This window comes from Culex quinquefasciatus, chromosome 3 (genome assembly GCF_015732765.1).
Source record: "Culex quinquefasciatus strain JHB chromosome 3, VPISU_Cqui_1.0_pri_paternal, whole genome shotgun sequence".
In the NCBI taxonomy this organism is placed as follows: Eukaryota; Metazoa; Arthropoda; class Insecta; order Diptera; family Culicidae; genus Culex; species Culex quinquefasciatus.
Genome location: NC_051863.1, coordinates 17,660,584 through 17,676,124, shown reverse-complemented (window position 1 = coordinate 17,676,124; position 15,541 = coordinate 17,660,584).

Below are 15,541 nucleotides of genomic sequence, written 5' to 3'. Positions count from 1 at the left end.
ATATTCCCAATATACTACAGGCGCCTTATAACCGCCATCTTGGATTTATGAATTTCATATTGGAATATACCAAGTGTCATATTCGTGTTCAGCGACCCCAAATAGTTAGATTTAGTGGTTGAATATTACACCCTCAAATAAATATTCCCAAATTCTACAGGCGCCATATTAACCGCCATATTAATTTCTGGATTTCTGAATACTTTGGATTATACCAAGTGTCATATTCTTGTTTAGCAACCTCAAATCAGTTAGATTTGAGTGGTTGAATCTTTATTACAACCTCAAATAAATATTCCCAATATACAGGCGCCATATTGGCATATCTTGGATTTCTGATTTCATAATACTTTGGAATATACCAAGTGTCATATTCGTGTTCAGCGACCCCAAATAGTTAGATTTGAGTGGTTGAATAACTAATACCCAATATTCTACAGGCGCCATATTCCGCCATCTTGGATTTATGGATTTCTGAATACTGGGATTTTCTAAGTGTCATATTCTTGTTCAGCGACCTCAAATAGTTAGATTTGAGTGGTTGAATGACTATTACACCCTCAAATATATGTTCCCAATATACTACAGGCGCCATATTGGCCGCCATCTTGGATTTCTGAATACTTTGGGATTTTCTAAGTGTCATATTCTTGTTCAGCGACCTCAGATTAGTTACATTTGATTGGTTGAATGGCTATTACACCTCATATAAATATTCCCAATACTACAGGCGCCATATTGCCGCCATCTTGGATTTCTGGATTTCTGAATACTGGGATTTTCTAAGTGTCATATTCTTGTTCAGCGACCTCAGATTAGTTACATTTGATTGGTTGAATGGCTATTACACCCTCTTATAAATATTCCCAATATACTACAGGCGCCATATTGGCCGCCATCTTGGATTATGGATTTCTGAATACTTTGGGATTTTCTAAGTGTCATATTCTTGTTCAGCGACCTCAGATTAGTTACATTTGATTGGTTGAATGGCTATTACACCCTCTTATAAATATTCCCAATATACTACAGGCGCCATATTGGCCGCCATCTTGGATTATGGATTTCTGAATACTTTGGGATTTTCTAAGTGTCATATTCTTGTTCAGCGACCTCAGATTAGTTACATTTGATTGGTTGAATGGCTATTACACCCTCATATAAATATTCCCAATATACTACAGGCGCCATATTGGCCGCCATCTTGGATTTCTGGATTTCTGAATACTTTGGGATTTTCTAAGTGTCATATTCTTGTTCAGCGACCTCAAATTAGTTAGATTTGAGTGGTTGAATGACTATTACACCCTCAAATATATGTTCCCAATATACTACAGGCGCCATATTGGCCGCCATCTTGGATTTATGGATTTCTGAATACTTTGGGATTTTCTAAGTGTCATATTCTTGTTCAGCGACCTCAGATTAGTTACATTTGATTGGTTGAATGGCTATTACACCCTCATATAAATATTCCCAATATACTACAGGCGCCATATTGGCCGCCATCTTGGATTTCTGGATTTCTGAATACTTTGGGATTTTCTAAGTGTCATATTCTTGTTCAGCGACCTCAGATTAGTTACATTTGATTGGTTGAATGGCTATTACACCCTCATATAAATATTCCCAATATACTACAGGCGCCATATTGGCCGCCATCTTGGATTTCTGCATTTCTGAATACTTTGGGATTTTCTAAGTGTCATATTCTTGTTCAGCGACCTCAAATTAGTTAGATTTGAGTGGTTGAATGGCTATTACACCCTCATATAAATATTCCCAATATACTACAGGCGCCATATTGGCCGCCATCTTGGATTATGGATTTCTGAATACTTTGGGATTTTCTAAGTGTCATATTCTTGTTCAGCGACCTCAGATTAGTTACATTTGATTGGTTGAATGGCTATTACACCCTCATATAAATATACCCAATATACTACAGGCGCCATATTGGCCGCCATCTTGGATTTCTGGATTTCTGAATACTTTGGGATTTTCTAAGTGTCATATTCTTGTTCAGCGACCTCAGATTAGTTACATTTGAGTGGTTGAATGGCTATTACACCCTCATATAAATATTCCCAATATACTACAGGCGCCATATTGGCCGCCATCTTGGATTATGGATTTCTGAATACTTTGGAATTTTCTAAGTGTCATATTCTTGTTCAGCGACCTCAAATTAGTTAGATTTGAGTGGTTGAATGACTATTACACCCTCAAATATATGTTCCAAATATACTACAGGCGCCATATTGGCCGCCATCTTGGATTTCTGGATTTCTGAATACTTTGGGATTTTCTAAGTGTCATATTCTTGTTCAGCGACCTCAAATTAGTTAGATTTGAGTGGTTGAATGACTATTACACCCTCAAATATATGTTCCCAATATACTACAGGCGCCATATTGGCCGCCATCTTGGATTTCTGGATTTCTGAATACTTTGGGATTTTCTAAGTGTCATATTCTTGTTCAGAGACCTCAAATTAGTTAGATTTGAGTGGTTGAATGACTATTACACCCTCAAATATATGTTCCCAATATACTACAGGCGCCATATTGGCCGCCATCTTGGATTTCTGGATTTCTGAATACTTTGGGATTTTCTAAGTGTCATATTCTTGTTCAGCGACCTCAAATTAGTTAGATTTGAGTGGTTGAATGACTATTACACCCTCAAATATATGTTCCCAATATACTACAGGCGCCATATTGGCCGCCATCTTGGATTTCTGGATTTCTGAATACTTTGGGATTTTCTAAGTGTCATATTCTTGTTCAGAGACCTCAAATTAGTTAGATTTGAGTGGTTGAATGACTATTACACCCTCAAATATATGTTCCCAATATACTACAGGCGCCATATTGGCCGCCATCTTGGATTTCTGGATTTCTGAATACTTTGGGATTTTCTAAGTGTCATATTCTTGTTCAGCGACCTCAAATTAGTTAGATTTGAGTGGTTGAATGACTATTACACCCTCAAATATATGTTCCCAATATACTACAGGCGCCATATTGGCCGCCATCTTGGATTTCTGGATTTCTGAATACTTTGGGATTTTCTAAGTGTCATATTCTTGTTCAGAGACCTCAAATTAGTTAGATTTGAGTGGTTGAATGACTATTACACCCTCAAATATATGTTCCCAATATACTACAGGCGCCATATTGGCCGCCATCTTGGATTTCTGGATTTCTGAATACTTTGGGATTTTCTAAGTGTCATATTCTTGTTCAGAGACCTCAAATTAGTTAGATTTGAGTGGTTGAATGACTATTACACCCTCAAATATATGTTCCCAATATACTACAGGCGCCATATTGGCCGCCATCTTGGATTTCTGGATTTCTGAATACTTTGGGATTTTCTAAGTGTCATATTCTTGTTCAGCGACCTCAAATTAGTTAGATTTGAGTGGTTGAATGACTATTACACCCTCAAATATATGTTCCCAATATACTACAGGCGCCATATTGGCCGCCATCTTGGATTTCTGGATTTCTGAATACTTTGGGATTTTCTAAGTGTCATATTCTTGTTCAGCGACCTCAAATTAGTTAGATTTGAGTGGTTGAATGACTATTACACCCTCAAATATATGTTCCCAATATACTACAGGCGCCATATTGGCCGCCATCTTGGATTTCTGGATTTCTGAATACTTTGGGATTTTCTAAGTGTCATATTCTTGTTCAGAGACCTCAAATTAGTTAGATTTGAGTGGTTGAATGACTATTACACCCTCAAATATATGTTCCCAATATACTACAGGCGCCATATTGGCCGCCATCTTGGATTTCTGGATTTCTGAATACTTTGGGATTTTCTAAGTGTCATATTCTTGTTCAGAGACCTCAAATTAGTTAGATTTGAGTGGTTGAATGACTATTACACCCTCAAATATATGTTCCCAATATACTACAGGCGCCATATTGGCCGCCATCTTGGATTTCTGGATTTCTGAATACTTTGGGATTTTCTAAGTGTCATATTCTTGTTCAGAGACCTCAAATTAGTTAGATTTGAGTGGTTGAATGACTATTACACCCTCAAATATATGTTCCCAATATACTACAGGCGCCATATTGGCCGCCATCTTGGATTTCTGGATTTCTGAATACTTTGGGATTTTCTAAGTGTCATATTCTTGTTCAGCGACCTCAAATTAGTTAGATTTGAGTGGTTGAATGACTATTACACCCTCAAATATATGTTCCCAATATACTACAGGCGCCATATTGGCCGCCATCTTGGATTCTGGATTTCTGAATACTTTGGGATTTTCTAAGTGTCATATTCTTGTTCAGCGACCTCAAATTAGTTAGATTTGAGTGGTTGAATGACTATTACACCCTCAAATATATGTTCCCAATATACTACAGGCGCCATATTGGCCGCCATCTTGGATTTCTGGATTTCTGAATACTTTGGGATTTTCTAAGTGTCATATTCTTGTTCAGAGACCTCAAATTAGTTAGATTTGAGTGGTTGAATGACTATTACACCCTCAAATATATGTTCCCAATATACTACAGGCGCCATATTGGCCGCCATCTTGGATTATGGATTTCTGAATACTTTGGGATTTTCTAAGTGTCATATTCTTGTTCAGCGACCTCAGATTAGTTACATTTGATTGGTTGAATGGCTATTACACCCTCATATAAATATTCCCAATATACTACAGGCGCCATATTGGCCGCCATCTTGGATTTCTGGATTTCTGAATACTTTGGGATTTTCTAAGTGTCATATTCTTGTTCAGCGACCTCAGATTAGTTACATTTGATTGGTTGAATGGCTATTACACCCTCATATAAATATTCCCAATATACTACAGGCGCCATATTGGCCGCCATCTTGGATTTCTGCATTTCTGAATACTTTGGGATTTTCTAAGTGTCATATTCTTGTTCAGCGACCTCAAATTAGTTAGATTTGAGTGGTTGAATGGCTATTACACCCTCATATAAATATTCCCAATATACTACAGGCGCCATATTGGCCGCCATCTTGGATTGGATTTCTGAATACTTTGGGATTTTCTAAGTGTCATATTCTTGTTCAGCGACCTCAGATTAGTTACATTTGATTGGTTGAATGGCTATTACACCCTCATATAAATATACCCAATATACTACAGGCGCCATATTGGCCGCCATCTTGGATTTATGGATTTCTGAATACTTTGGAATTTTCTAAGTGTCATATTCTTGTTCAGCGACCTCAAATTAGTTAGATTTGAGTGGTTGAATGACTATTACACCCTCAAATATATGTTCCAAATATACTACAGGCGCCATATTGGCCGCCATCTTGGATTTCTGGATTTCTGAATACTTTGGGATTTTCTAAGTGTCATATTCTTGTTCAGAGACCTCAAATTAGTTAGATTTGATTGGTTGAATGGCTATTACACCCTCATATAAATATACCCAATATACTACAGGCGCCATATTGGCCGCCATCTTGGATTTCTGCATTTCTGAATACTTTGGGATTTTCTAAGTGTCATATTCTTGTTCAGCGACCTCAGATTAGTTACATTTGATTGGTTGAATGGCTATTACACCCTCATATAAATATACCCAATATACTACAGGCGCCATATTGGCCGCCATCTTGGATTTCTGCATTTCTGAATACTTTGGGATTTTCTAAGTGTCATATTCTTGTTCAGCGACCTCAAATTAGTTAGATTTGAGTGGTTGAATGGCTATTACACCCTCATATAAATATTCCCAATATACTACAGGCGCCATATTGGCCGCCATCTTGGATTTATGGATTTCTGAATACTTTGGGATTTTCTAAGTGTCATATTCTTGTTCAGCGACCTCAGATTAGTTACATTTGATTGGTTGAATGGCTATTACACCCTCATATAAATATACCCAATATACTACAGGCGCCATATTGGCCGCCATCTTGGATTTATGGATTTCTGAATACTTTGGAATTTTCTAAGTGTCATATTCTTGTTCAGCGACCTCAAATTAGTTAGATTTGAGTGGTTGAATGACTATTACACCCTCAAATATATGTTCCAAATATACTACAGGCGCCATATTGGCCGCCATCTTGGATTTCTGGATTTCTGAATACTTTGGGATTTTCTAAGTGTCATATTCTTGTTCAGCGACCTCAGATTAGTTACATTTGATTGGTTGAATGGCTATTACACCCTCATATAAATATACCCAATATACTACAGGCGCCATATTGGCCGCCATCTTGGATTTCTGGATTTCTGAATACTTTGGGATTTTCTAAGTGTCATATTCTTGTTCAGCGACCTCAGATTAGTTACATTTGAGTGGTTGAATGGCTATTACACCCTCATATAAATATTCCCAATATACTACAGGCGCCATATTGGCCGCCATCTTGGATTTATGGATTTCTGAATACTTTGGAATTTTCTAAGTGTCATATTCTTGTTCAGCGACCTCAAATTAGTTAGATTTGAGTGGTTGAATGACTATTACACCCTCAAATATATGTTCCAAATATACTACAGGCGCCATATTGGCCGCCATCTTGGATTTCTGGATTTCTGAATACTTTGGGATTTTCTAAGTGTCATATTCTTGTTCAGCGACCTCAAATTAGTTAGATTTGAGTGGTTGAATGACTATTACACCCTCAAATATATGTTCCCAATATACTACAGGCGCCATATTGGCCGCCATCTTGGATTTCTGGATTTCTGAATACTTTGGGATTTTCTAAGTGTCATATTCTTGTTCAGAGACCTCAAATTAGTTAGATTTGAGTGGTTGAATGACTATTACACCCTCAAATATATGTTCCCAATATACTACAGGCGCCATATTGGCCGCCATCTTGGATTTCTGGATTTCTGAATACTTTGGGATTTTCTAAGTGTCATATTCTTGTTCAGCGACCTCAAATTAGTTAGATTTGAGTGGTTGAATGACTATTACACCCTCAAATATATGTTCCCAATATACTACAGGCGCCATATTGGCCGCCATCTTGGATTTCTGGATTTCTGAATACTTTGGGATTTTCTAAGTGTCATATTCTTGTTCAGAGACCTCAAATTAGTTAGATTTGAGTGGTTGAATGACTATTACACCCTCAAATATATGTTCCCAATATACTACAGGCGCCATATTGGCCGCCATCTTGGATTTCTGGATTTCTGAATGCTTTGGGATTTTCTAAGTGTCATATTCTTGTTCAGCGACCTCAGATTAGTTACTTTTGATTGGTTGAATGGCTATTACACCCTCATATAAATATTCCCAATATACTACAGGCGCCATATTGGCCGCCATCTTGGATTTCTGGATTTCTGAATACTTTGGGATTTTCTAAGTGTCATATTCTTGTTCAGCGACCTCAAATTAGTTAGATTTGAGTGGTTGAATGACTATTACACCCTCAAATATATGTTCCCAATATACTACAGGCGCCATATTGGCCGCCATCTTGGATTTCTGGATTTCTGAATGCTTTGGGATTTTCTAAGTGTCATATTCTTGTTCAGCGACCTCAGATTAGTTACTTTTGATTGGTTGAATGGCTATTACACCCTCATATAAATATTCCCAATATACTACAGGCGCCATATTGGCCGCCATCTTGGATTTCTGGATTTCTGAATACTTTGGGATTTTCTAAGTGTCATATTCTTGTTCAGCGACCTCAGATTAGTTACATTTGAGTGGTTGAATGGCTATTACACCCTCATATAAATATTCCCAATATACTACAGGCGCCATATTGGCCGCCATCTTGGATTTCTGAATTTCTGAATTCTTTGGAATATTCTAAGTGTCATATTCGTGTTCAGCGACCCCAAATTAGTTAAATTTGAATGGTTGATTTCAAATTTTAATGCTTTCTTGTTGATTTGGCCATGGTGTGTTCCCTAAAACGAGCGCCTAAAAGAGTTGCTTCGACGAATTTAGTCGGTGTGACTAGCAGGTAAGTCGGATCAAGTTCGTTCTTGTTTCAGAAGAATCTTGAAATCCTACCGGTTCGAATGCTGCAAGAACGATCAAGATTGGTTTAAATGGGGCCAAATGCGAGCGAGTTGAAATTAGCGAAGCAACGGTTTCGGAGGCTTGGACGGAGGAGTGTTAAGGGGTAGAAAACACATGTAGAAAATCACAAAATTTCAAATTTCAGAAAATTCACTAAATTACTAAAAAGATGATTTTCAATCACTCCTGAAAGTTTCATGAAAATATTCCGTGACTAAACTGAGTAAGAGACGATTCAAGTCCACATTATTGCCATACGCAAAGCGAACTGTTAAAATTTGTGAACGTTTTTCTCTAAACACCAAGTTGATTTACGGGTGCCACGATATCTTGAGATGGGGTGGACCAAATTGGCTGAAATTTGGGGTGAAGACTCCCAAGACATATCCCGTGTGCATGACGAAGCCCGATTTTGAAATTTTACTTTTTTAAAAAATATATAAATCAAAAACAGACGATTTTTTGTATGAAAAACAAAAAAAAAATTTTTTTCTTTTTAAGAAAAAAACCTTTTGAAAATCGGCTTTCGTCATGCACACAGGACTGGTTTAACGAGTCTTCACCAAAATTATGAGCCAATTTGGTCAAAGTAGTGTTGAGATATCGTGGCACAGGTTTTTTGAAACTGCTAACTTAACATAGCTATAATGCCCATGTTTGCATAAATGTCCCATATGCAAAAACAGCAAGCTGAGAAAAACGCAGTTGAAGTTTGTCCCATACGTAAGGCTACGTGTGAAATTTTCGCGAGAAAACTGGATTTCCTCCTGATTTCTATAACAAAGTACTAGATGTTATAGGCTCTTTTGAAATAGCACACGATTTTGAACCAAACTGTATCAATAACTCGAAATCGATGAAAATACATATGGGACATTTATGCGATCATGGGCAGTATATCTCAGCAATGGTACATCCAAATGTCTTCATATTTATTTTGTTAACACTCCTCCGTCCAAGCCTCCGAAACCGTTGCTTCGCTAATTTCAACTCGCTCGCATTTGGCCCCATTTAAACCAATCTTGATCGTTCTTGCAGCATTCGAACCGGTAGGATTTCAAGATTCTTCTGAAACAAGAACGAACTTGATCCGACTTACCTGCTAGTCACACCGACTAAATTCGTCGAAGCAACTCTTTTTAGGCGCTCGTTTTAGGGAACACACCATGGCCAAATCAACAAGAAAGCATTAAAATTTGAAATCAACCATTCAAATTTAACTAATTTGGGGTCGCTGAACACGAATATGACACTTAGAATATTCCAAAGAATTCAGAAATTCAGAAATCCAAGATGGCGGCCAATATGGCGCCTGTAGTATATTGGGAATATTTATATGAGGGTGTAATAGCCATTCAACCACTCAAATGTAACTAATCTGAGGTCGCTGAACAAGAATATGACACTTAGAAAATCCCAAAGTATTCAGAAATCCAGAAATCCAAGATGGCGGCCAATATGGCGCCTGTAGTATATTGGGAATATTTATATGAGGGTGTAATAGCCATTCAACCAATCAAAAGTAACTAATCTGAGGTCGCTGAACAAGAATATGACACTTAGAAAATCCCAAAGCATTCAGAAATCCAGAAATCCAAGATGGCGGCCAATATGGCGCCTGTAGTATATTGGGAACATATATTTGAGGGTGTAATAGTCATTCAACCACTCAAATCTAACTAATTTGAGGTCGCTGAACAAGAATATGACACTTAGAAAATCCCAAAGTATTCAGAAATCCAGAAATCCAAGATGGCGGCCAATATGGCGCCTGTAGTATATTGGGAATATTTATATGAGGGTGTAATAGCCATTCAACCAATCAAAAGTAACTAATCTGAGGTCGCTGAACAAGAATATGACACTTAGAAAATCCCAAAGCATTCAGAAATCCAGAAATCCAAGATGGCGGCCAATATGGCGCCTGTAGTATATATATATTTGAGGGTGTAATAGTCATTCAACCACTCAAATCTAACTAATTTGAGGTCTCTGAACAAGAATATGACACTTAGAAAATCCCAAAGTATTCAGAAATCCAGAAATCCAAGATGGCGGCCAATATGGCGCCTGTAGTATATTGGGAACATATATTTGAGGGTGTAATAGTCATTCAACCACTCAAATCTAACTAATTTGAGGTCGCTGAACAAGAATATGACACTTAGAAAATCCCAAAGTATTCAGAAATCCAGAAATCAAGATGGCGGCCAATATGGCGCCTGTAGTATATTGGGAACATATATTTGAGGGTGTAATAGTCATTCAACCACTCAAATCTAACTAATTTGAGGTCGCTGAACAAGAATATGACACTTAGAAAATCCCAAAGTATTCAGAAATCCAGAAATCCAAGATGGCGGCCAATATGGCGCCTGTAGTATATTGGGAACATATATTTGAGGGTGTAATAGTCATTCAACCACTCAAATCTAACTAATTTGAGGTCTCTGAACAAGAATATGACACTTAGAAAATCCCAAAGTATTCAGAAATCCAGAAATCCAAGATGGCGGCCAATATGGCGCCTGTAGTATATTGGGAACATATATTTGAGGGTGTAATAGTCATTCAACCACTCAAATCTAACTAATTTGAGGTCTCTGAACAAGAATATGACACTTAGAAAATCCCAAAGTATTCAGAAATCCAGAAATCCAAGATGGCGGCCAATATGGCGCCTGTAGTATATTGGGAACATATATTTGAGGGTGTAATAGTCATTCAACCACTCAAATCTAACTAATTTGAGGTCGCTGAACAAGAATATGACACTTAGAAAATCCCAAAGTATTCAGAAATCCAGAAATCCAAGATGGCGGCCAATATGGCGCCTGTAGTATATTGGGAACATATATTTGAGGGTGTAATAGTCATTCAACCACTCAAATCTAACTAATTTGAGGTCTCTGAACAAGAATATGACACTTAGAAAATCCCAAAGTATTCAGAAATCCAGAAATCCAAGATGGCGGCCAATATGGCGCCTGTAGTATATTGGGAACATATATTTGAGGGTGTAATAGTCATTCAACCACTCAAATCTAACTAATTTGAGGTCGCTGAACAAGAATATGACACTTAGAAAATCCCAAAGTATTCAGAAATCCAGAAATCCAAGATGGCGGCCAATATGGCGCCTGTAGTATATTGGGAACATATATTTGAGGGTGTAATAGTCATTCAACCACTCAAATCTAACTAATTGAGGTCTCTGAACAAGAATATGACACTTAGAAAATCCCAAAGTATTCAGAAATCCAGAAATCCAAGATGGCGGCCAATATGGCGCCTGTAGTATATTGGGAACATATATTTGAGGGTGTAATAGTCATTCAACCACTCAAATCTAACTAATTTGAGGTCGCTGAACAAGAATATGACACTTAGAAAATCCCAAAGTATTCAGAAATCCAGAAATCCAAGATGGCGGCCAATATGGCGCCTGTAGTATATTGGAACATATATTTGAGGGTGTAATAGTCATTCAACCACTCAAATCTAACTAATTTGAGGTCGCTGAACAAGAATATGACACTTAGAAAATTCCAAAGTATTCAGAAATCCATAAATCCAAGATGGCGGCCAATATGGCGCCTGTAGTATATTGGGAATATTTATATGAGGGTGTAATAGCCATTCAACCACTCAAATGTAACTAATCTGAGGTCGCTGAACAAGAATATGACACTTAGAAAATCCCAAAGTATTCAGAAATCCAGAAATCCAAGATGGCGGCCAATATGGCGCCTGTAGTATATTGGGTATATTTATATGAGGGTGTAATAGCCATTCAACCAATCAAATGTAACTAATCTGAGGTCGCTGAACAAGAATATGACACTTAGAAAATCCCAAAGTATTCAGAAATCCATAAATCCAAGATGGCGGCCAATATGGCGCCTGTAGTATATTGGGAATATTTATATGAGGGTGTAATAGCCATTCAACCACTCAAATCTAACTAATTTGAGGTCGCTGAACAAGAATATGACACTTAGAAAATCCCAAAGTATTCAGAAATGCAGAAATCCAAGATGGCGGCCAATATGGCGCCTGTAGTATATTGGGAATATTTATATGAGGGTGTAATAGCCATTCAACCAATCAAATGTAACTAATCTGAGGTCGCTGAACAAGAATATGACACTTAGAAAATCCCAAAGTATTCAGAAATCCAGAAATCCAAGATGGCGGCCAATATGGCGCCTGTAGTATATTGGGAATATTTATATGAGGGTGTAATAGCCATTCAACCAATCAAATGTAACTAATCTGAGGTCGCTGAACAAGAATATGACACTTAGAAAATCCCAAAGTATTCAGAAATCCATAAATCCAAGATGGCGGCCAATATGGCGCCTGTAGTATATTGGGAACATATATTTGAGGGTGTAATAGTCATTCAACCACTCAAATCTAACTAATTTGAGGTCGCTGAACAAGAATATGACACTTAGAAAATCCCAAAGTATTCAGAAATCCAGAAATCCAAGATGGCGGCCAATATGGCGCCTGTAGTATATTGGGAATATTTATATGAGGGTGTAATAGCCATTCAACCAATCAAATGTAACTAATCTGAGGTCGCTGAACAAGAATATGACACTTAGAAAATCCCAAAGTATTCAGAAATCCATAAATCCAAGATGGCGGCCAATATGGCGCCTGTAGTATATTGGGAATATTTATAAGAGGGTGTAATAGCCATTCAACCAATCAAATGTAACTAATCTGAGGTCGCTGAACAAGAATATGACACTTAGAAAATCCCAAAGTATTCAGAAATCCATAAATCCAAGATGGCGGCCAATATGGCGCCTGTAGTATATTGGGAATATTTATAAGAGGGTGTAATAGCCATTCAACCAATCAAATGTAACTAATCTGAGGTCGCTGAACAAGAATATGACACTTAGAAAATCCCAAAGTATTCAGAAATCCAGAAATCCAAGATGGCGGCCAATATGGCGCCTGTAGTATATTGGGAATATTTATATGAGGGTGTAGCCATTCAACCAATCAAATGTAACTAATCTGAGGTCGCTGAACAAGAATATGACACTTAGAAAATCCCAAAGTATTCAGAAATCCAGAAATCCAAGATGGCGGCCAATATGGCGCCTGTAGTATATTGGGAACATATATTTGAGGGTGTAATAGTCATTCAACCACTCAAATCTAACTAATTTGAGGTCGCTGAACAAGAATATGACACTTAGAAAATCCCAAAGTATTCAGAAATCCATAAATCCAAGATGGCGGCCAATATGGCGCCTGTAGAATATTGGGAATATTTATTTGAGGGTGTAATAGCCATTCAACCACTCAAATCTAACTAATTTGGGGTCGCTGAACACGAATATGACACTTGGTATATTCCAAAGTATTATGAAACTCAGAAATCCAAGATAGCGGCCAATATGGCGCCTGTAGTATATTGGGAATATTTATTTGAGGTTGTAATAAAGATTCAACCACTCAAATCTAACTGATTTGAGGTTGCTAAACAAGAATATGACACTTGGTATAATCCAAAGTATTCAGAAATCCAGAAATCCAATATGGCGGCCAATATGGCGCCTGTAGAATTTTGGGAATATTTATTTGAGGGTGTAATAGCCATTCAACCACTCAAATCTAACTAATTTGGGGTCGCTGAACACGAATATGACACTTGGTATATTCCAATGTATTATGAAATTCATAAATCCAAGATGGCGGCCAATAAGGCGCCTGTAGTATATTGGGAATATTTATTTGAGGGTGTAATAGCCATTCAACCACTCAAATCCAACTAATTTGGAGTCGCTGAACACGAATATCGCGAAGTATTCAGAAATCCAGAAAAAAAAAATATTCCCAACATACTACAGGCGCCATTTTGGCAGCCATCTTAGATTTCTGGATTTCTGAATACTTTGGGATATTCTAAGTGTCATATTCGTGTTCAGTGACTTCAAATTATTTAGATTTAAGATGTTGAATTACTATTACAACCTCAAATCAATATTTCCAATATACCACAGGCGCCATATTGGCCGCCATCTTGAATTTCTGAATTTCATAATACTTTGGAATATACCAAGTGTCATATTCGTGTTCAGCGACCCCAAATTAGTTGGATTTGAGTGGTTGAATGGCTTTTACAACCCCAAATAAATACTCCCAATTTACTACAGGCGCCATATTGGCAACCATCTTGGATTTCTGAATTTCTGAATACTTTGGGATATTCTAAGTGTCATATTCTTGTTCAGCGACCTCAAATTAGTTAGATTTGAGTGGTTGAATCACTATTACACCCTCATATAAATATTCCCAATATACTACAGGCGCCATATTGGCCGCCATCTTGGATTTCTGGATTTCTGAATACTTTGGATTATACAAAGTGTCATATTCATGTTCAGCAACCTCAAATCAGTTAGATTTGAGTGGTTGAATCTTTATTACAACCTCAAATAAATATTCCCAATATACTACAGGCGCCATATTGGCCGCCATCTTGGATTTCTGAATTTCATAATACTTTGGAATATACCAAGTGCCATATTCGTGTTCAGCGACCCCAAATTAGTTACATTTGAGTGGTTGAATTACTATTACAACCTCAAAAAAATATTCCCAATATACTACAGGCGCCATTATGGCCGCCATCTTGGATTTCTGGATTTTTGAATACTTTGGGATTTTTTAAGTGTCATATTCTTGTTCAGCGACCTCAAATTAGTTAGATTTGAGTGGTTGAATGGCTATTACACCCTCATATAAATATTCCCAATATACTACAGGCGCCATATTGGCCGCCATCTTGGATTTCTGGATTTCTGAATACTTTGGGATTTTCTAAGTGTCATATTCTTGTTCAGCGACCTCAGATTATTTACATTTGATTGGTTGAATGGCTATTACACCCTCATATAAATATTCCCAATATACTACAGGCGCCATATTGGCCGCCATCTTGGATTTCTGGATTTCTGAATACTTTGGGATTTTCTAAGTGTCATATTCTTGTTCAGCGACCTCAGATTAGTTACATTTGAGTGGTTGAATGGCTATTACACCCTCATATAAATATTCCCAATATACTACAGGCGCCATATTGGCCGCCATCTTGGATTTCTGAATTTCTGAATTCTTTGGAATATTCTAAGTGTCATATTCGTGTTCAGCGACCCCAAATTAGTTAGATTTGAATGGTTGATTTCAAATTTTAATGCTTTCTTGTTGATTTGGCCATGGTGTGTTCCCTAAAACGAGCGCCTAAAAAGAGTTGCTTCGACGAATTTAGTCGGTGTGACTAGCAGGTAAGTCGGATCAAGTTCGTTCTTGTTTCAGAAGAATCTTGAAATCCTACCGGTTCGAATGCTGCAAGAACGATCAAGATTGGTTGAAATGGAGCCAAATGCGAGCGAGTTGAATTTAGCGAAGCAACTGTTTCGGAGGCTTGGTCGTCCGTGTAAGTGAAATATGCCTTGGACGGAGGAGTGTTAAGAGACTTTTATGAT